Raw genomic sequence first — 22,017 nt, forward strand, 5'->3', positions numbered from 1 at the left:
ACATTCAGTAAAAGCAAATCTAGCCGTTCAAGATGGCCGATCCGACGGCCGGCGATCCGGGGTTGAAATCAGATCCCCCGGGGGACGCCCAGCAGTTTCCTTTGTCAATTGCCCACCTGTAATTTGTTTACCCAACATGCTATTTATCTTATTGGAGAGACACCACTAGTGAACTGTGGACCCCGGTCCATTCTTTTACATCTGAAATACAACCTACTGCAGTCATTGTTCTCTGCTGTTCTTTGCAAACAAACATCATTCTCCACACCATACGATTAACCCTTTGTTTTCAGCAAGCCGGTGAGATTGACAACCTCACTGTTAAGTTGGGGCAAAGTATCTTGATTGTGTTGTGCGGGTTCCACGTTGGCGCCGGAATCCCTGGTGTTGCGCCGCACTACACTCCTTCACCAACAACCTTCACGTGTTCCTTGACTCCTACTGGTTCGATAAACCTTGGTTTCTTGCGAGGAAAACTTGCTTCTGTACGCATCACACCTTCCTCTTGGGGTTCCCAACGGACGAGTACTTTACCGTCACAAGGAAGCTACTTTACGGCGCCGTTGCAACTCCCGCGTCAACTAGCAGCTCTTTTTACGGCGCCGTTGCAGGAGATCAAGACACGCTGCAAGGGGAGTCTCTCACATCCAATCTCTTTACTTTGTTATTGTCTTGCTTTACTTTACTTTATTTTCTGCTTTGTTTGCTTTCTCTATATCAAAATACAAAAAAATTAGTTACTTGCATTTACTTACTGTCTTGTTTGCTTTCTTTATATCAAAAACACAAAAAAATTAGGTACTTGCATTTACTTTATTTTAATTCAGTTTTGCTTAGTTTATTTTTACTGCTAAAATGAGTAATCCTGAAGTTGAAGTTCGTTCATTTAAGCAACAAGGGGAGAAAGTTTTAAGGATGCTTGGTATAGAATTAGTGATGCTCATCATAGGTGCACTAAGAAACACTCCACTATTATCCTCCTTAGGAACTTTTATGTTGGTATCTCTAGATGGAATAGGTATGTTCTTGATACTCTTGCGGGAGGTAATTTCCTAGGCACTCCTGCTTTAGAAGCTAGTTGCATTATTGAGAGTCTAGTTGGAATACCACCTGTTAATGAAGCTAAAATTGAAATCTCTCTTGAAGATGTCATGAAAAAGTTGGAGGCCATAGAGAAAAATCTTCCAAGTATTGAGACTAAATTGGGAATATTACTTGATAATACTGATAAACTTGATAAATCTCTAGGAGGAATTAATGAAAGAATTGCTGTCTTAGAAACTTGTGCTATCCATGATAATCAAACCCATAGGATTGGTGAACTTGAAGAAGCTATGGGAACCTTGGGTTCAACTTTTTCTTCTCTTAAGTTTAAGAAGCAAGCTTATGTGGGTAAGGAGCAAAAGTTCATGTATGTCTCTAAGGTGCCTAAGCCAAAGAACTATTATAAGCCTAAAATTGATAAAGCCCTTAGTACCACTATGGAAAATTTAGATAATGGAGCATATAAGATACCTATTGTGACAAGTTGTGTTTTTAAGGAAAATTATGATGTTGATGCTTCATCTCTTGATAATACTTGATTTACACTTTACTGCGCCTAGCTGAAAGGCGTTAAAAAGCGCTTATGGGAGACAATCCATTATTTTACTTCTGCACTTTTGTTTTATATTTGAGTCTTGGAAGTTGTTATTACTGTAGCAACCTCTCCTTATCTTTACTTTATTGCATTGTTGTGCCAAGTAAAGTCTTTGATAGTAAGGTTGATACTAGATTTGGATTACTGCGCAGAAACAGATTTCTTGCTGTCACGAATTTGAGTAGCCCCTTCTGTAGGTAACTCAGAAAAATCTGCCAATTTACGTGAATGATCCTCACATATGTACGCAACTTTCATTCAATTTGAGCTTCTTCATCTGAGCCTGTTAAGTGCCGCTAAAAAATTCGTTTTATATCATTTTTATGCATTTTCCGGTACTAACCTATTAACAAGATGCCGAAGCGCCAGTTCCTGTTTTCTGCTGTTTTTGGTTTCAGAAATCCTACACAGGAAATATTCTCGGAATTGGACGAAACAAAAGCCCAGGGTCTTATTTTTCCACGAAGCTTCCAGAAGACCGAAGAGGATACGAAGTGGGGCCACGAGGGCCCGTAACCATAGGGCGGCGCGGCCAGCATGGGGCCCGCGCCGGCCTATGGTGTGGGGCCCCCGTTGACATAGGCATCCCCAATGGGCCTGCTGAATATGGTACCCGGGGTTTACTGAAGGCCCACGACTCGATGAGTATGAAGATTCGGAAGCCCAAGTTAGTATTAAGGAAAGCTAGAAAAACATACTTGTAATCTTTCCGGATGAGTTAGAAACCTTCCCGGACTCTGTAATGTGTGTACTACGAATCCCTCGACTCCACCTCCTATATAAGGGGGAGTCGAGGGACAAAGAGAGGATCGATTGATTGTCTCACGTAACCTTAGTTTTCATATCGTCGAGTACTTTTCGGCTGAAACCTTCGAGATCTACTTGCCCTCTACTTCCGCTAAACCCTAGTCTACAATCTGTAGGCATTGATAAGTTAATCCCTTGTCAATTGGCGCCGTCTGTGGGAATTAGAGGTGTCAAGGATCTGATCTCGATGGCACGTTCAAGATCGTCGACTTCGTCAACTGCAAGCAACGCGATGGATAGAGGTAAACAGATCGAAACTGGTCTAATTGATTTTGTACCTCACCCGCCCTCCCGTTTGGATGCATATGCGTATCTGGAGGAGCCCATGAAGATGACGTTCGGAAAGTTCCACTTCCGCGTCGAGAAAGAAGGAGCGTATCGTCTCGAAATTCCGATCTCATCGGAATTACCAGCGGTCGATCCCGATTTTTCGAGTTCTGCATCGTCAATCGAGACAGGCGACGAGGAAACTTCGTCGCCACGCTTCATCAGTACTGTGGCAAGCGAAAAACTCGCCAAGATCTTCAGCGACATGTCCTTCGAGTCATCCGCGGACTCCGATATAAGCGATGACACGAGCAATATAGACAGCTTCAACTTCATCGACAGATCCAATGTTGTGGGGAAGGTCTTCACCACTCTCTGTGATGGTGTCACCAAACCTGACAAAGTTCAGAATCCAAAATATCATCAGATCTATGCCATTGGAGAGACAAGTCGCCCACAGGAGGAGACGTCAGAGAACTTCGACGATGCGGGAAATCCGTATGTCGACCCTGCAGACCTCACCCGAGGTTTAGGAACAAAATATGTTGGGCCTGGAGTGCGGCAGATGATACAATTTCCGCAGGCAGTATGGGATAGAGTTGCGAGAGCCATTGATGGCACATAACCAATGACTGTAACGGCGACACCTGAGGAGTTACAGGCATATCAATATAGACTCGCACGTATCAGGCGGGAGCTCGAGAAACAAAAAAACGAGTTGGATAGGAGGCAGGAAGCGGCTTCCGCGTCAAGCAGGCGAAGGGCGGAGTTGAGTCGACAATCTGGTACTTCGGGAGATAGTCACAGAGCAGCTCGAAATAGGGCAAGATCGCGGCTGCAAAATATACCTGAGGCAGATAGGGAGAATTTGGTTCAAAACCTCGACATGTCCTTTATGTCGATAGACACGAGGGGGAACATTATCCCTAAGACACCAGAAGCTGGATACATGGCGACGCAGGCTTTCATCCTCGCATCCAAACCACCTCCCGGAGATCCAAGAGAGGCATTGTACAATATGGCCATGGCAGGAGTTGGTGCCATGGGAACGGCGTTTATAAATTCGCCTCCCGAAGGATCAGCAAGGCAAAATAGTCCACGACCTACTGCAGCAGCGCAGTTCCGAGAGAACAAGTGGGGCAAGAGATACAGCAGCCCAAGCACGGGTAGACAGAGCACGACAAAATAGAAGGGAACATCGGCATTCCCCAGAGATAGATGACGAGGACATGTGTGGGCTACCGTGCTTTACAAGGAGGGTCCGGAAAACTCGGGTTCCTTCAGGGTTTAAGTTACCCGATAATTTCAAAAAATTCGATGGCCTGCAAGATCCCGAGGATTGGCTAGTCGATTACCTTGAGACGGTGAAGCTGATAGGTGGAACCAGAGCAACAGCCATGCAGAGTATTCAAGTACATCTGAGTGGAGCCGCAAGATCTTGGATAAAGAAGCTTCCTCCAGGTTCCATCGACAGCTGGGATAGTTTTGAGGATGTATTCGTTAAAAATTTTCGATCCACCTGCAAAAAACCCGCATCACTAGAAGAGTTGAGATCGTGTCGACAGAAGCATGATGAATCAATGAGAAAGTACATCCAGAGGTGGAACATCATTAAAAACTCGGCAGAGAACATATCTGACGAGAGAGCAATAGATGCGTTCGTAGCAGGAATTCGACGAGGAGATTTAGTCGAAGACTTGGGGAGAACTAACCCAAGGACAGTGTCAGCATTGATGGAGATAGCAAACAGGTGGGCAGATGGAGAAGACGCTGTCCACAATAAGCGACACAGGTCACCAGAGGAGGACCGTGGTCGAAACTTTCAAAACAGACGACGATTCCCTCGACAATTCTCGAGTTATGATGCTCCTGATCAAATATCGGCTGGCTTTCGGGGAAGCACTGGAGGAAACAATAGAGATGAATATCAAAGGAGTAACGAGCAGCGAGGCGACAATAGAGATGACTCTCGGAATAACAGACAAAATAGTGGACCAAGGTTTCAGAGACCTTTTGTATCCCCTGAGGATATGATGAACGGGCCATGTCGGATGCACTTCTATGTCGACAATAATGGGAAGAGGCAGTCAGGACATCTACAGAAGGATTGCCGAAATTTTCAAGCAATGTTGAGGTTTGCAGGGCAAGCCAATGCTCAGGCAACAAATAGAAACCCCCAGGGGCCCAGGAGTGAGATCCGCCTACCATCCCCTCCCGCAATTACGGACGAAAATAGACACCAGCTCAGAATAGCGGCAGCACCACACCCACCTCCATATATCGACCCCAATTCCAACGGCGCGGTTTCGATGATTCAGAAAGCTAGGCCGTCTAACAGGGCTCAGAAAGTAATTTCGCGACAAGTGTTCATGGCAGAGAAGATGCCTCCACCAACGACAGTACCTAAATTGGTCGGGACAGGACATTGGCTTCACAATAGCGGATCACCCGCAGCAAGTTCCTCGACCAGGGCGATCAGCACTTATCTTACCAGCGGTGATTGCGAGGATTCGACGTATCTCGAGTATTCATAGATGGAGGCAGCAGTCTAAACCTTATGTACGCGAGATACATTAAGGAAGATGAACATATCCATAGCAAATCTGAAACCAAGCGATACACGTTTTCATGGTATCACGCCGGAGAAGCCAAATTACCCGTTGGGGAAGATCAATCTCGATGTTCGATTTGGGACCCGAGAAAACTACAGGATAGAAAAGCTGGAGTTTGAAGTCGTGGATTTCCGTCGCAATATCACGCCTTGCTGGGACGACCAGCATATGCCAGGTTTATGGCGGTACCACATTACACGTACCTGTTGTGGAGGCTACGGGCCTAATGGACCAATTACAATCAAAGGAAGTTTCGCGTTAGGCGATAAATGCGACAAGGACTTTCATCGATCGTCGAAACCTTCGGGATGCAAGCGAGAATACATGGCGTCAAAGGCGACAACTGATTATGATGTGTTGCCAGATGTAGGAAGGCCTCTCAGGGAGCCAACCTTTAATACCACGAAAGACTCGAAGGAGGTGCAGATTCACCCGACAGATCCAAAGAAAACGACGTCCATTGCAACAAACATGGACCTCGCATAGGAAAGCGCTCGTCGAGTTCCTCCGTGAGCACTTTGGAAAATCTTTGCATGGTGTCCAGTGACATGCCGGGAGTACCAGGGAACTTGCCGAGCACCATTTAAACTTGGATCCAATAGCGAGACCAATTAAACAACCTTTGCGGCGTTTTCGGAACCAAACCGTAAAGCTATCTTTGTCGAATTGTCGACTCGGAGAAGCTGCTTTTATTAAGGAACTACATACAGAGGCCACGTGGGTAGCTAACCCAGTGCTGGTCCCGAAGAAAAACACGAAAGTCCTTCGCATGTGTGTCGACTTTACGTGTCTCAATAAACATTGTCCAAAGGATCACTTTCCCCTTCCAAGGATCGATCAAATCATCGACTCCACGGCAGGATGTGAACGTCTTTCCTTCCTGGACGCATATTCTGGTTATAACCAGATTAGATTAAAAGAAGAAGATGAGGTCAAGACAGCGTTCATTACACCTTATGGCGTGTTTTGCTACAAAACAATGCCCTTTGGTCTGAAAAACGCGGGAGCAACATATCAGCGGATGATGCAAAAATGCCTAGCAACACAGATTGGGAAAAACGTACAAGTATACATTGACGATGTCGTTATAACATCAAGAAAGGGGTCAACATTGATCGAGGATTTAAAGGAAACCTTCGACAATCTTGATAAGTTTTGCCTCAAGCTAAACCCGACGAAGTGTTCTTTCGGCGTCCTGAGAGAACTTCTCGGGTTCCTAGTCTCAGCAAGAGGGATTGAAGCCAATCCAGAGAAAATTCAAGCTATCGTAACAATGAGGAAGCCAACAAAGTTAAAAGAAGTACAACAGCTGACTGGGCGAGTCGCAGCTTTAAGCAGATTCGTCGCCAGACTAGGAGAAAAAGCGTTACCGTTCTATGCTCTAATCAAGCAAGGAGAGAAATTCCAGTGGAACGAAGAGGCCGACAGAGCTTTCGAGGATCTCAAACGCACAATTTCGACACCGCCAATCTTGGTGGCGCCCAAGGAGAAGGAACCCCTCTTGTTATACATTGCAGCTACGCCTCAGGTGGTCAGCACAGTACTTGTAGTTGAAAGAGAGGAAGAAGGGAAACTCCATGGAGTACAGAGGCCAGTATACTTCATCAGTGAAGTTTTATCTCCCTCAAAACAGCGGTATCCGCAGTACCAAAAGCTAGCATACGGAGTGTTTACAACCGCAAGGAAGTTGCGGCACTATTTTTCGGCACACCCGATAATAGTGGTCAATGAGGCGCCTTTATCCAATATACTAAATAATCCAGAAGCTACGGGTCGTGTCTCCCTTTGGGGAATAGAGCTTTCCCCTCGGGACATCACGTATGAAAAAAGAAAAGCAATAAAGTCGCAAATTCTACCAGACTTCATCGCAGAATGGATGGAGCTACAAAATACGGGACCCCGGATTTATCGAGAACCTGGACTATGAATTTCGACGGGTCTAAGAGATTAGAGGGAGCTGGAGCAGGCGTGATACTAATATCACCTGAAGGCGACAAATTGAAGTATGTCTTACGAATGACGTTTCCAAACGCATCTAATAATGAGGCAGAGTACGAAGCCCTCATACACGGGATGAAGATGGCGAAGGCATGTGGTGCAACTCGATTAAAAATCTTTGGCGACTCACAGTTGGTGGCTCAGCAAGTCATGAATCAATGTGATGCAGTCAACGATAGTATGATAGCATACAAGGAAGTTTACAACGAGCTGGAAAAGCTGTTTGATGGGTGCGAGGTAAAACACATCAGCAGACTAAGCAATGATGAAGCCGACGTTCTGGCAAACATTGGGTCGCAGTGTCTCGCGATCCCACCTGGCGTATTCTGGGAAGAGATAGCCGAGAGATCTACAAAGTCGAAGAAACCAAAAAAGAAGGAGAAGGACGAGAAACCCTCGGGGGCTATAAAAGCGACACTGGAAGAAGAGGAGGAACAGGACCTAGTTATGATGGTACAAATTCCATGGATGCAAGTATACATATCATACATCCTAAGGAAACAAATACCCGACGATCCAGTTGAAGCAAGGCGAGTTATTAGGCGGTCCAAGGCCTTTACTGTGGTCAAAGGGGAGTTGTACAAGCGAAGTATCTCGGGAGTGTTACAACGGTGCGTTACACCCGACGAAGGAAGAATAATTCTGAAGGACGTACACGAAGGAATATGCGGTCATCACGCAAGTAGTCGAGCTATAGCAGCCAAAGTTTTCAGAGCAGGATTTTATTGGTTGACAGCAATAGAGGACGCGAAAGAAATAGTTCGTACTTGCGACGCGTGTCAGAGATTTGCCGCAAAACCTCATTCTCCGGCAGCAGAGTTGATGCCAATACCGTTGTCTTGGCCCTTTGCTCAGTGGGGTCTCGACATGGTGGGAAAGTTACACAAAGCTTCACCAGGAGGATACGAGTATATGCTCGTCGCGGTCGACAAATTCACTAAGTGGATAGAAGCAAAGCCGATAAACTCACCAGACGGAGCGTCGGCAATCAAGTTCGTAAAAAGTATCGTTTTTCGGTTTGGAGTACCTCATAGCATCGTCACAGACAATGGTAGTAACTTCACATCAAAGGAATTCAAGGCATATTGTGCAGAGGCCGGTATCAAACTACACTTTGCATCAGTTGCGCACCCGCAAACCAATGGTCAAGTCGAAAAAGCCAATGGAATTATCTGCAATGGTATAAAGAAGCGTTTACTAGCACCGTTGGAAAAAGCTCGACATACCTGGCCTCAAGAGTTGCCCAGTGTGTTATGGAGTATTCGAACAACACCAAATACAGCGACACAGGAAACTCCGTTTTTCTTGGTCCATGGAGCTGAGGCAGTATTGCCGATAGAAATAGAGCACGATTCTCCAAGAGTAACGGAATATGATGAAGAAGCTTCAAGACAAGCACTGGAGGATGATGTCGATGCACTTGATGAAGCTCGAGATGAAGTACTATCACGAGTCACCAAGTATCAGCAAGACCTGAAAAACTACCACAGTCGACGTTTGCGCCCGAGATCCTTTCAGGTCGGTGACTTAGTTCTTCGGCTCACTCAAAAAAGCCATGAAAAACTCGAGTCGCCATGGCTTGGCCCTTACATCATCACGAAGTAATCGAAGGAGGAGCATACGGGATAAAGGACAAGAAGACTGGGTTTGAAGAGCCAAATCCGTGGAAGGTGGCGCAACTCAGGCGGTTCTACGCTTAGAGTCGAAATATAGTCCCCCTTTGTAAAAATACAATGTACTGAAACGCCCGCGAGCTTTCAGACACACTCTTTTCCTTTTCAGGACACCGAGTGGGGCTGCAAAGGTTTTTAATGAGGCGGGCTCGTGGTGCTGCAATATAGAAAAGATATTGGTGATACACATCTTCTTTATCGACACGCTCGGGGGCTTGCACCCAGCAGCTACTATATATGAACTACCGACAAAATAGAACTTGCAAAACAATAAATTTCGCCTTGGTGCAACACACCTCGCAAGACAATACAAACATACAGGAAGAACCAATAACAAGCTCGGGGGCTTGTTCAAACAAAAATAGTTCGAGATATTTGACAACATATATGTTATTTACAATATACATGCATTCTTCGACAGAGAAAAAACAACAAAGAAAATTCTTCAATCAGCATTCAATATAGCGTCTATATTGAATCCCTCGTTATTTGCAGCACCAGTGCTATGTTCAGCATAACTACCCCTGACAAAGAATTCTGCATCCAACCGAAGCAGTTCGTCCATCATCTTTTCTGCTACAGGGCGCACAGTGTCGTCAATTTTGTCAACATTCCTCCTCCGCTTCGCTTGTTTGGCCAGACACTTGGTGACAATTTAAGTAAGATCTAACTTCGGGTAGCAGATCTGTATCATAATCATGGCGAATCTTGCCCCAGCTTCTAGTTGAGCTCGCACAAATTGATGAATACGAGGAGCATCTCGAAATTTCTCCATCAAAGCAGGAAGGGTGTCTGGGATTTTGTTGCGAGGAAACATGGTGCTATAGACTAAAGACAAAGTTTTCGTGTAGAAGTCGAGAAAATCGCGGACCTGACTCGCTCGATCTTGAAATCTGACTATTTGGCGAGTACGCTCAGGAGTGACCCAAAAATTGGCACCGTGCTCACGAGCAAGCCTGACAAGCACATTGGTTCGGGCTTCAACACGCTGGTCTTCGGCAGCAGTATCCAAGAAAGAACCTGTTTCACCGGAAATTTCAGCAAGGAGTAAAAAATAGTAAGGTTAAGCTAACATATGACCAAGTTTTGCGGAGCATACCCGCCATATCCAGGCTAGCATCATTCATCAGCTCAAGCATATGATTCTCTCGGCGCGTAGCTTCGGCAGCCTCAGCAACTGCAGTTTCCTTCAACGCCATGGCTTCTTGAGCTTGTTGAACAGCTCGTTTCTCATTCTCAGATGATCTTCGAGACTGTTCCATGATCACGAGAATTTGTTTTTTCTTCGACTGTAATTCTTGACGGAGTTCGTCCAAGTCCTCATTTTGTGCATCACTCGATAAACCTCCAATATATTCGACAGCGGAGGACCTTTTAGAGCAAGGCGCCGCAGGCAGGGCAGCCGAGGAATGAGGCCCAGTGGTATAGTTGTCAAAAATCAACTGGAGAGAAAATAATTCGACATCAATACCTCGGCAACATAGCTTTTTCATTAATAAGGACAGGTATTTACATGGCTATTACAAAGAAAGGTTCCTACTGAACTAATGGGGTAGTTGTCGCCAGAGCTACTATGGCGACAGCATCAAAAGAAAAGCACAGCGAAAAAAGAAAGACAAGGTGGTCTACTTGACCTCGGCCGACGAACTAGGAGCCGGGGTTGGCTTGAATCCAAGGAAAGAAAGGATTTTCTTCGAGTTTGGCTTGGCGGCCTTGATCAAAGATTGCCATCTCTTCGTCTCCATCTTCTGCACATCGCCAACTTTGGCCCAGTCAACGTCTTGTCGGCATCGGCAACCAAGGCAATGGTACCTTCAACACCAATCTTCAAACCTTCTTGTCGAAGACCGTGCCCAAGATCCTCTTGAGAATTGAAGAACTTGGCCAGAGCAGCAAAAGTCTTGGGTTCTTCTTTCTTCGAGAAGAAGTATGGAAAAAGCCGCGACAGGCCCGATTCAGCATCAGCAATGCCTTGGCGTGCCTCATCTCTATGAATCTCGAGGAGGGAGAGCGCGTCGAGAAGGCGGTCACCTTCAGGATTGTCGAGTTCATAATCTTGATGCGTCCTCCCTGATACCGCAACATACAGCTTGTCAAAAAGCACGCCAAGAAAAGCATGGGTATTCGAAGAACAAGCAACGGTTAGAGCACTTACTGACAAAACGTCGGCTCTGTGACTCTAAGCGAGAGATAATCCTTTCCTCGCGGGCAGTTTGCTGAGTGATGTTTTCACTCAAAGAGTTTTCCGCGTTGCGAAGTCTTTTTCGAAGATCTTCAATAACAGCGGCATTTGATTCAGCCTTCTTGCGAGCTTTTTCGCTTTGCTCCAATTTAAGAGCAAGAGCATCAACGCGTTTGTTGGCTTCCGCAAGATTGGCTGGAAAAACAACCGACAGCAACAACTGTTATGACAAAAAATATGACAGAAAGTATTCAACCAAAGAAAGCAGCAACAATAGTACCTTCAAGTTTGTTCGCATGATCACGGTACCCGACAAATTGGGTACCGAGACGGATAAATTCCTTCATCAAAGGCTGAAGAAAGAAAAATCAATATAATGTGCGAAAGTTCGACAGCGACAAGCGAAAAAGATGCAAAACACAAAAGAGATCCGAAAAATATCGGAAGGAAAAAAAAAAGGGAAACTTACATCATCCAGTGAAGGAGTTGTGGAACTACCAATTTGCAAGATAGGTTCTTTGGCCGGTTCGACCCTAGCCCTCTTGGGTGAAGGGGCACGGGGGCTTGCAATTGGAGTTGAATGCTCAATGTCCTGCTGAGGAGGCGAAGTTTCCTCTCCATCAGGCTGAGCTTTGGAGACAACTAAAGTATGCGACGTACTCGTTCGAGCAGTCACGTCAATGGGTGGATTTTCATCCTCGTCGCCACTACAATAAAAGGCAACAAAGTAAGAAACAACATAGACAAAATATCGAGAGCAAACAACAAAGAGTAACAGAGAACTTACGAGCTGACAAGGGCATCCTCGTAAGGGTTGAAAGTTGTCCTTTCTTCAGTAGGAACAACTTCTTCGGCAGGAGGCGCGTCGGTTTTGGAGGTGCCAGAATCATCAACTTCGTCCCTTTTTCTCTTGTTCCTTGGAGAAACAACGGAGGGGAGGGAGTGTGTCGATGCGGTAGCCTCAGAATCTTCTCTTTCAGAAGAAGCCGCGGATTTCTGAGAACCCGCGATTTCACTCTCAGGGCGAGAAGTACCCTGGTTGTCGTCAGTGACAACAGCCTGTTCTTCGACTTCTCCATCTTCAGGAAGAGGAGGAAGAGAAGCTAGAACTGGATGATTCTACAAACACAAGGAATATCGACAAGAAGTTACGCAGGGGATGTTATCAAAATAGTAGTCGACAAATAGTAAAACATTCGAGAAGAAAGTACCTTGGGAAGAGGGTTGGAGACACTATATGGCTCCACACGGCAAGAAGATGGAATAGGATCTTTCTTGCTAAGTGATGAAATTCTTCGGATAAGTTTCTCCAAGTCCTTTACAGAAAGGTCCTTGGAGAGCACATTAGCATCTTTTTCGCCAGCATACGTCCAAAGGGGATTTTTGCGAGCCTGCAGAGGCTGCACCCTAATCCTAAGGAAGTAAGCTGTGATTTGGATACCCGACAATTCCTTGCCGCGGGTATTCTGAAGCTCATGAATACGAGACATTAGAGCCTCTGTCGCTGTTTTTTCTTCTTCGGTAGCTTCAGCGTCCCAGGAACGGCGGCGAAGAATCTTGGCGTTCCCATCAAAAGGAGCTATGTTGTACTCCACCGAGTTGGCGCTTTCTTCGCGCACGTAGAGCCATCTTTTGCGCCACCCTTGGACGGAGTCGGGGAATTTGACGTCAAAGTACTCGACGTCAGGGCGAACGCAAATAACAACACCACCTATGTTGTAGGTGAAGTTGTGGGAGCCATTGCGGCGGAGGTAGAAGATGCGCTTCCACAGAGCCCAGTTAGGAGGGACTCCGAGGAAGCATTCACAAAGAGTAATAAAAATGGCGACATGGAGGATGGAATTGGGAGTCAGCTGATGTAGCTGCACCCCATAAACGAAGAGAAGACCACGGAGGAAATCGTGAATGGGGGTGGACAGGCCGCGAATGAGGTGATCGACGAAACTGACCCGATACTCGATTGGAGGCGAGGGATAGCTTTCGTCGCTGGGGAAGCGCAGCGCGTCCTTCGTCTTCATGAGCCCGAGCTTCTTCATCAAATTCAGGTCTTGGTGGGAGATTTTGGATCTCTCCCACTCCAGATCTTCTGCCGCCATCTTCGATTCGGGAGTGGTGTGGCGAGTGAGCCGCGCGCGTGGGGGCATCAACAATGGCGAAAGCGCAGCGTGCGAGTGTGGTTGAGCTCTGGGCGCAATGGGGATTTTTTGCAGAGGAGAAGCAGAGGTGCGGCGCAAGCGAAAGTGTAAACAGAGGAAGAAGACGACCTTATATAGGGAATTGGCGAAGCGGCGCACCGTTGGATGGAATAATTTTTGCGGTGGATGTTGTACACGTGGCTAAGGGGTAAAAGAGTATTTTGACTGTGAAGGAACGGAACAGGCGTTACAGTGCGTGCGCCAGGAAAAGCGGAGGACGTGGGTCCCCCACTTGCACAACGAGTGAACTTGGTGAGGATTCTGGGCCCGCAAGACAGAGAAAGAGTAGTACTCGCGTTTTTTCGATACAGTGGTCGTGGCTATCGTCAGTAGTGATGACACTTTGACTAAAGGAAAATCTCGGCAGTGAGGAGTAAGGGAATTGGCGGCAGGAAAAACTTATCGATTATTTCGAGAGCCTTTGGTCAAATACAAGTTTTTGCCCAAATGCTCGGGGGCTACTTTAGAAAAAAGAACAAAGCTCAAGTATGACAAAATAGAAATGGCGAGAGCCTATGATCAAACGCAAGCATTTGTTCATAGCCTCGGGGGCTACTCCCATCGGGAGCGCTGTTCGCGCACCCGATAAACATAAAAAGCTCGAGAGAGATTGACAATATAGCGGCATAAGATGTTGAGCCTACAACCAAGCACTAGTCCTTGGCTGTAGCCTCGGGGGCTACTCCCATCGGGAACGCTGTTCGCGTGCCCGATGAAATTATAAAAAATATATAGAGAGAAAGAAGAAGGGAGCATATTTCGAGTTATACAAATAACTCGAAACATACTCCCATCGGGAAGGCAATATAAGTCATCCGTTGACTCAATAAAATGTGCTATTCCAGCAGCCGAAAAAGCACTCGACAATATATTCTCAGAGCGCCAAAGTTGCGAATAATCTCTGAATGCCGCAAAACTCTGCGAAGGGAAGACCCCAGATCCGTTCTGAGCGGCGTGGCACCGTCTCTGACGTCGGTTGGCTACTTTTTGCCGTATCAACAGATACGAAGAAAAATCCTAACGGACGCGTTAGGTACCCGATAAAACATGACTGGGACTCGACAGAATGGTAAGACCTTAAGCGGCACCTGTCGAAGTTTACACCAGTATCCCGAGATCATGTCCAGGGACGTGATCTTGAAGTAGGTTTTTGCGGATTGCCACTAGAGCAGTTAACTAGTACCTGATCCGTCAGATGAACTAGCCACAACTACCATTATCCCTGTACAATATATAATTGCGTATCCAAAAGATATGTGATAAAATTGATAGTTATTGAATGATTAAAGTTGGAGATTTTCCCTGATTCTTCGATTCAAGCAAAATCTCGGGGGCTACTGACATAGGCATCCCCAATGGGCCTGCTGAATATGGTACCCGGGGTTTACTGAAGGCCCACGACTTGATGAGTATGAAGATTCGGAAGCCCAAGTTAGTATTAAGGAAAGCTAGAAAAACATACTTGTAATCTTTCCGGATGAGTTAGAAACCTTCCCGGACTCTGTAATGTGTGTACTACGAATCCCTCGACTCCACCTCCTATATAAGGGGGAGTCGAGGGACAAAGAGAGGATCGATTGATTGTCTCACGTAACCTTAGTTTTCATATCGTCGAGTACTTTTCGGCTGAAACCTTCGAGATCTACTTGCCCTCTACTTCCGCTAAACCCTAGTCTACAATCTGTAGGCATTGATAAGTTAATCCCTTGTCACCCGTGCCTCCTCCGACTCTGCCCTTCCGCCTACTTAAAGCCTTCGTCGCGAAAACCCTAGTACCGAGAGCCACGATACGAGAAAAGTTCCAGAGACGCCGTCGCCGCCAATCCCATCTCGGGGGATTCAGGAGATCACCTCCGGCACCCTGCCGGAGAGGGGAATCATCACCGGAGGACTCTACATCATCATGCCCGCCTCCGGATTGATGCGTGAGTAGTTCATCCTTGGACTATGGGTCCATAGCAGTAGCTAGATGGTTGTCTTCTCCTCTTGTGCTATCATGTTTAGATCTTGTGAGCTGCCTATCATGATCAAGATCATCTATTTGTAATGCTACATGTTGTGTTTGGTGGGATCCGATGAATATGGAATACTATATCAAGTTGATTATCAATCTATCATATATGTGTTGTTTATGATCTTGCATGCTCTCCGTTGCTAGTAGAGGCTCTGGCCAAGTTGATACTTGTAACTCCAAGAGGGAGTATTTATGCTCGATAGTGGGTTCATGCCTCCATTGAATCTGGGATAGTGACAGAAAGTTCTAAGGTTGTGGATGTGCTGTTGCCACTAGGGATAAAACATTGATGCTTTGTCTAAGGATATTTGTGTTGATTACATTACGCACCATACTTAATGCAATTGTCTGTTGTTTGCAACTTAATACTGGAAGGGGTGCGGATGCTAACCCGAAGGTGGACTTTTTAGGCATAGATGCATCTTTGGATAGCGGTCTATGTACTTTGTCGTAATGCCCTAAGTAAATCTCATAGTAGTCATCATGGTATGTATGTGCATTGTTATGCCCTCTCTATTTGTCAATTGCCCACCTGTAATTTGTTCACCCAACATGCTATTTATCTTATTGGAGAGACACCACTAGTGAACTGTGGACCCCGGTCCATTCTTTTACATCTGAAATACAACCTACTGCAATCATTGTTCTCTGCTGTTCTTTGCAAACAAACATCATTCTCCACACCATACGATTAACCCTTTGTTTTCAGCAAGCCGGTGAGATTGACAACCTCACTGTTAAGTTGGGGCAAAGTATCTTGATTGTGTTGTGCAGGTTCCACGTTGGCGCCGGAATCCCTGGTGTTGCGCCGCACTACACTCCTTCACCAACAACCTTCACGTGTTCCTTGACTCCTACTGGTTCGATAAACCTTGGTTTCTTACTGAGGGAAAACTTGCTGCTGTACGCATCACACCTTCCTCTTGGGGTTCCCAACGGACGAGTACTTTACCGTCACAAGGAAGCTACTTTCTGGCGCCGTTGCAACTCCCGCGTCAACTAGCACTCTCCCTTCCATCTGCTTTTCCTGGACCACGCACGCGGCTGCTTCCTTATCCTCCCACCAAACCTGCCTCCTCCACAACGCCTTCCCCTCCACCCTTTCTTATCCATCACGAAAGGAAGCAGGGAGGAGAAAACCCCATCCCGAGCGACCACCACCGAGCAACGCCGCTTCTCCGTGACCACGCCGTCGTTGCGAGCCGTCCCTCGCCAAGCCGAAGCCACCAATCAGCGTGCCTCGTCGTCCTCTTCCATCCGGTGCAATTAATCGAGCCGGCGTTCTTCGAATCGACCGCAAGTTCGCCGATTCTCCTCGCCGGCCACCGTGCTCCGACGAAAATTCCGGCCACCGTGGGCCCTCCCCGGCAAACTTGGCCACACCACCACCTTCCTGGTAACCTCTTGAACCCCCTGGGCATCTTCCCCTTCTTCTTTGCTTCCGGGTTTCTCTCCTCCTCGTGGTGACCGCCGCCACCGCCGCAGGTCCCCGCCGTCGTCGCCCCTCCGCCGCTCCCCTGTGTGCTCCGCCGCCACCTCTCGATCCGCACCGACGAGGCACGTCTAACGTGCCTAGCCCCACCTCCTGGAAACCACGGAGTCGCTCGCGCACACGACGCCGACCGCCGGTGGTCATCACCCCGCGCGCGGCATCGCCCCGCGTCGAGCACCTCCTGTGCGTGCACGCTAGGTTTGGCAGCGTGGCAGCCACATCAGCACCCGACCCCACCTGTCAGCCGCTGTGGCTAGCCGCTCCCACGGTGAGAAACGTTCCGCCCAGATCTGGATCTGGTCTTTTGCGCCAAGTCCCCTGCATCTTTTTCAAACTGAACCCGGCGTCCCTGCTCCTGACGTTTTTCAGCAAACCCCCTGATACCTTGTAAATCAACCCGGGGTCCTTCCCCCTTTTGGTAAATTAAAGCTGGGTCCTTTTCTATATAAAATGAATTCTGTTTTCCTATTATACATACTAAAAACTATTCTTTTAATAACTTTTAATTGGTAACTCGAAATAAAAAGTGTTATACATGAAAGTTGATCAGAAAAATGTGCTGAACATGAATATGACATCAATATGCTTGTTTGTTTTTCGCATCATGTCGTGTCATGCTACTTTGCATTATCACCTAATATGTAACATATGGAATATGTGGGATATTGTATAAATGCTGTCCCGATTCCATTTAACTTTGCATAGATCACCCCTGCCTTGTTGTGCCATGCTAATCAACCATTAACTTTGTAGGTAGAAATGCAACTTCAACTTTAAACTGCTTGTCTGGGGTTCCGACTCCGATTAATTTAGATAAGGTGCATCGCATCATCGTTGCCATGTCATGCATATCATCTTGATCATGCCGGTTCTTCTTTTGCCGTAGTTGTAAGATTTGCATCCGTTGTTTGTTCCAGCATTTGCTTCTTCCCGTATAGGATCACGAAGTGTTGATATGAGATACGACGAGTTCTCCGACAAGTTCTTCTTCAGCTTTTCACAGGCGAGCCCACCTCTTCACCTATTTTACAGTTTCATGCTCGTTGTTCTCTTGCTATCCATATGTTGCGATTCTGTTGTGTCACGTGTCCTATTCCACTGTTACCCATATGAGCCGTGTTAAATATCCGCTACCTATCGCCATTGTTTGTTGGTTGAGCCTTGCGAGTCGTAGCGCATGTTTAGGGATCTGCTTATATCTTTATATCTGTTGGGTTGCTGGGAGGTTATCACATGCTATATCAGTTGTTGGAGATACACATGCTTTACTTTATTGTTAATAACTAAAACTGTAAGCAGCGGCATCTGTGAGCTCCTTTGCGAAAGCATCGGATCTTTGTCTCGCTAATGTCCCCTAGGACACGAGTTCTTGTTATCTGTTCCGAGATTGAGCGCTCTACCCGTACGTGGGGACGATTATCGGGACCCCCCCCTCACCCATTACCTTTTCTCAAGTTTGTTGAAAAGGGGGCCACAACCTTGGTTTTATTTGCTCATATGCACGATATGCACGATTTACTTCCTGTTGCCTTCGGGTGTTTATATTCTGTATTATACTGCATAATTGCTAGACGACTTATCTAGTGCCTGGCCATTAGTGCCCGCCTAGACGCCTAAGCAACCCTGAGTCCGCTTCGGAGTACGGCCGAACTTCGTTTCAGGTAGCTTGGTGGGGTGGCCCCCTAGACTTTCCTGTTGAACTGGGAACGGTCTTGTTGTGAGACTCCGCTTGTCGTAAGCGGGACGAGCATGCGTATGGTTACATTTGGGCAACCCCTGCAGGGTGTACATCTTATCGATAAGCCGTGTCCGCGGTTATGGACGACTTGGAATTGTATAGCTTGATCATAGAACAACTTACACCTCTATGTTGCTGCTAATAATTTGTTAATAACTTGCGTAGTAATTTAGCACTACTACAACCGATACCTAATAAAACTTGTCAACCGTGTGAGTGCCCTTGTTAGTACTTCTTTCTTTGCGAAGGGGGAACACATCGGTTGGGTTATGTTTGCAGAGTATAGAACTGTTAGTTTATGCGCTCTCTCACCTTCTCTATTAGACGAAGGTTGTAGTGTGTCTCTATTGGTTAGTAGCTTTGCTGCCGCTAAAACTACACATATAGCCGGGTGATGTTTATACCGCCCACCGGTGAGCACAGCCGGTCTTGTCTCGCAAGTACGTGCCATGGTACTTACCCTCGCCTTTCTTCTTTTTGTTTCCTCCCCCTTTTGTCGGCAACCGATGGCCCGACTTCGACAGGTACGAGATGACGACGTTAGCAAGGTTACCCTTCCGGCTTGGCCTGGGCAGGGTTATGGATGCCATCGCTTATCTTCAGGACTCTTAGTCCAATTTGTATCTTGTCCGTACTCGGACTTATTCGGTCTTCTGTATGATTTGGATCTTTGTATTGTGTATTTGTATCTTGACTCGTTGGAGTCGTTGTTGTAATGTATCTGTTTCTTGTGGGCTCTGTTGTAAATCTGTTGTAATGTTACCACTCGTGTTAATTCCTCTGGCATCTCGTGTGTGATTCGTCGCGCACGTCATGTCGGAGGGCGTCTCAGAATCGATATCGTTCGGATTTCGGCGGGTTCGCTGGGATCCTCATGGTACCGGTTCCGGGGCGTCACACCCGGGAGAGAGATTCTTATTCCGCCAGCTAGCGTCGCTGATGATGCTTACTTCCCAATTTGAAACACTCCGGTCAAGTAAAATAAATCCACTGCCATCCACATCAAAATATTTCTGGCTGGTCATGTTAACATGGTGCTATCTCACAATGCCAATTTCATGAAAATAGTCATGAACTTTGAAAACCACTAAAAACAAGTTCATTACATCTCACTGGAGTAAATTTCAAAGAACCACCACATTACAGTGACAAGTTCGAAAAAAACACCACTATTCATCGAAATTGCAAAAATCCACTGGAATTTTGTTTAAAGTGAAAAATCCACTGGTATTGATAGAATTCATTACAATGTGCACTGGTTCGCCAGTTTAACCGTCTTAACAAGGAATATGACAACAGATCCAACTGGGGTGACGTGGCCGGAAACGTGACGGCCGAGGACGATCAACGTTAAACAACTAACTTTTAAGGGTTTTCTGTAGATTGTTGAGGGGCATATGATACGTCTCAAACGTATCTATAATTTTTGATGCTCCATGCTTATTTTACACCAATTTCTATATGTTTTTCTTACACTTCATTTCACTTTTATACATTTTCCGGCACTAACCTATTGACAAGATGCCATAGTGCCAGTTCCCTGTTTCCTGCTGTTTTTGGTTTCAGAAAAGTTGTACAGGAAATATTCTCGGAATTGGACGAAACAAAAGCCGGAGTGCCTAATTTACCGAAACGAAGACGGAGTCCAGAGGAGAGTCGAGGAGGCGCGACAGGGCGGCCAGACCACCCCTGGGCGCGGCCCACCCCCTGGCCGCGCCTAGGGCAGGTGTGGGGTCCCTTGGCCTCCACCGACCTCGCCCTTCTGCCTATTTATTCACGATCTTGGGAAAAACCTAAATACACGAGCCTCTGTCCCAGAAAAGTTCCGTAGCTCCGCCGCCACCGAAGACAAGATCTGGGGGACAGAAGTCTCTGTTCCGGCACCCTGCCGGGACGGGGAATTGCCCTCAGAGCCATCTCCATCGACTCCACCGCCATCTTCATCGCTGTTGCTGACTCCCATGATGAGGAGTGAGTAGTTCTCCCCCGAGGTTGAGGGCTTTACCGGTAGCTATGTGGTCTATCTATCTCTCCATGCATGATCTTTATGTGATCATGAGCTTTGTAATCCAGTTGAATAAGTAGATGTTATTCTTCAACTATTGTGCTACTCAAGTGGTTTTATTATGTGATCTCCGGGGACATCTTGTCCAACGGTGTGAAGGTGACAGTGTGCACACCGTGTTTGTTTCTTAAGCTTAATTTACAGAAATACTTATGAATTGTGGTGTCTAGTTAGTACCATCTTTGTATGCTAAAGGTGATAGTGTGGGGAGTCCATATATTGGGAATGCGAACTTTAAGGAGTGCTTATGCAGCCCTACGCAGTGAATTTGTGTTTGTTATCCAACCGGAGAGTGGTTCAGAGTAGCATAGTGAAGTGATAATATCTATGTATTCAATTATGGCATCATTGTTGAGAGTGTCGACTAGTGAAAGTAAGAGCCCTAGGCCTTGTTTCTAAGCATTGAAACACCGTTTACAACCAGTTCCGCTACATGTTTGCTTGCTGCCATTTTTATTTCAGATTGCAATTACCACTCATAATCATCCATATTACTTGTATTTCACTATCTCTTCGCCGAACTAGTGCACCTATACACCTGACAAGTATATTGGGTGTGTTGGGGACACAAGAGACTTCTTGTATCGTAATTGCAGGGTTGCTTGAGAGGGATAACTTTGACCTCTACCTTCCTAAGTTCGATAAACCTTGGGTGATCCACTTAAGGAAACTTGCTGCTGTTCTACAAACATCTGCACTTGGAGGCCCAACACTGTCTACAAGAATAGAAGCGTGTGTAGACATCAAGCTCTTTTCTGGCGCCGTTGCCAGGGAGGTAAGGTAAAAGGTACTCACATCCTCTGGCTACTAATTTTTCTAGTTGCTAGCGAGTGCTCGAAGTTATTTCCTTTAGATTCGGCAATTATATCTTTTTGTTTCTTGTTTTTATTTTTACTAGTTAGGCTTAATGGAAAACAACAAACAAATTAGAGAGCTTTATAGTATTTATCTTGAGTTAGGACATGAGGTGTTTGAAGAGAAAATTAAAAAACCTATGGAACTTTATTTGCATGCTAATAGCAATGTTATTAGTATGAATGCTTTGAACACCATTATTGCTAATACTATGGAAAAGTCTAAACTTGGGGAAGCTAGTTTTCATGATCTTTTTAGTCCCAGCTTTAGAGGAGAAAATTTGCTCTGATGATATTTTATCTCCCATATGTGATGATGCTTGTGATATTTTAATTCAACCTACTGAAAGTATTCCTTTTAAAATACCTATGAAAATTGTTGAAAAGATCATGGATGAACGTTATGCAGGGGATGGAACAGTCCATCCAAGTGATCACTTGTTGAAAGTTAAGGAACTTTGTGAGTTGTTTAAGGTTGCAG

The 22,017-nt window shown here is 46.1% G+C and overlaps 1 long non-coding RNA gene across 1 annotated transcript; it reads left to right on the forward strand.

The window, feature by feature from the left end:
• The first annotated feature begins 17,027 nt into the window (after window positions 1-17,027).
• LOC127321655 (uncharacterized) lies at window positions 17,028-19,355 on the forward strand. The gene is made up of 2 exons (XR_007864256.2): window positions 17,028-17,147; window positions 19,142-19,355. It is a non-coding gene; the product is annotated as an uncharacterized lncRNA (long non-coding RNA).
• The last annotated feature ends 2,662 nt before the right edge of the window (window positions 19,356-22,017 follow it).

This window comes from Lolium perenne, chromosome 5 (assembly GCF_019359855.2).
Source record: "Lolium perenne isolate Kyuss_39 chromosome 5, Kyuss_2.0, whole genome shotgun sequence".
NCBI classification, from domain to species: Eukaryota; Viridiplantae; Streptophyta; class Magnoliopsida; order Poales; family Poaceae; genus Lolium; species Lolium perenne.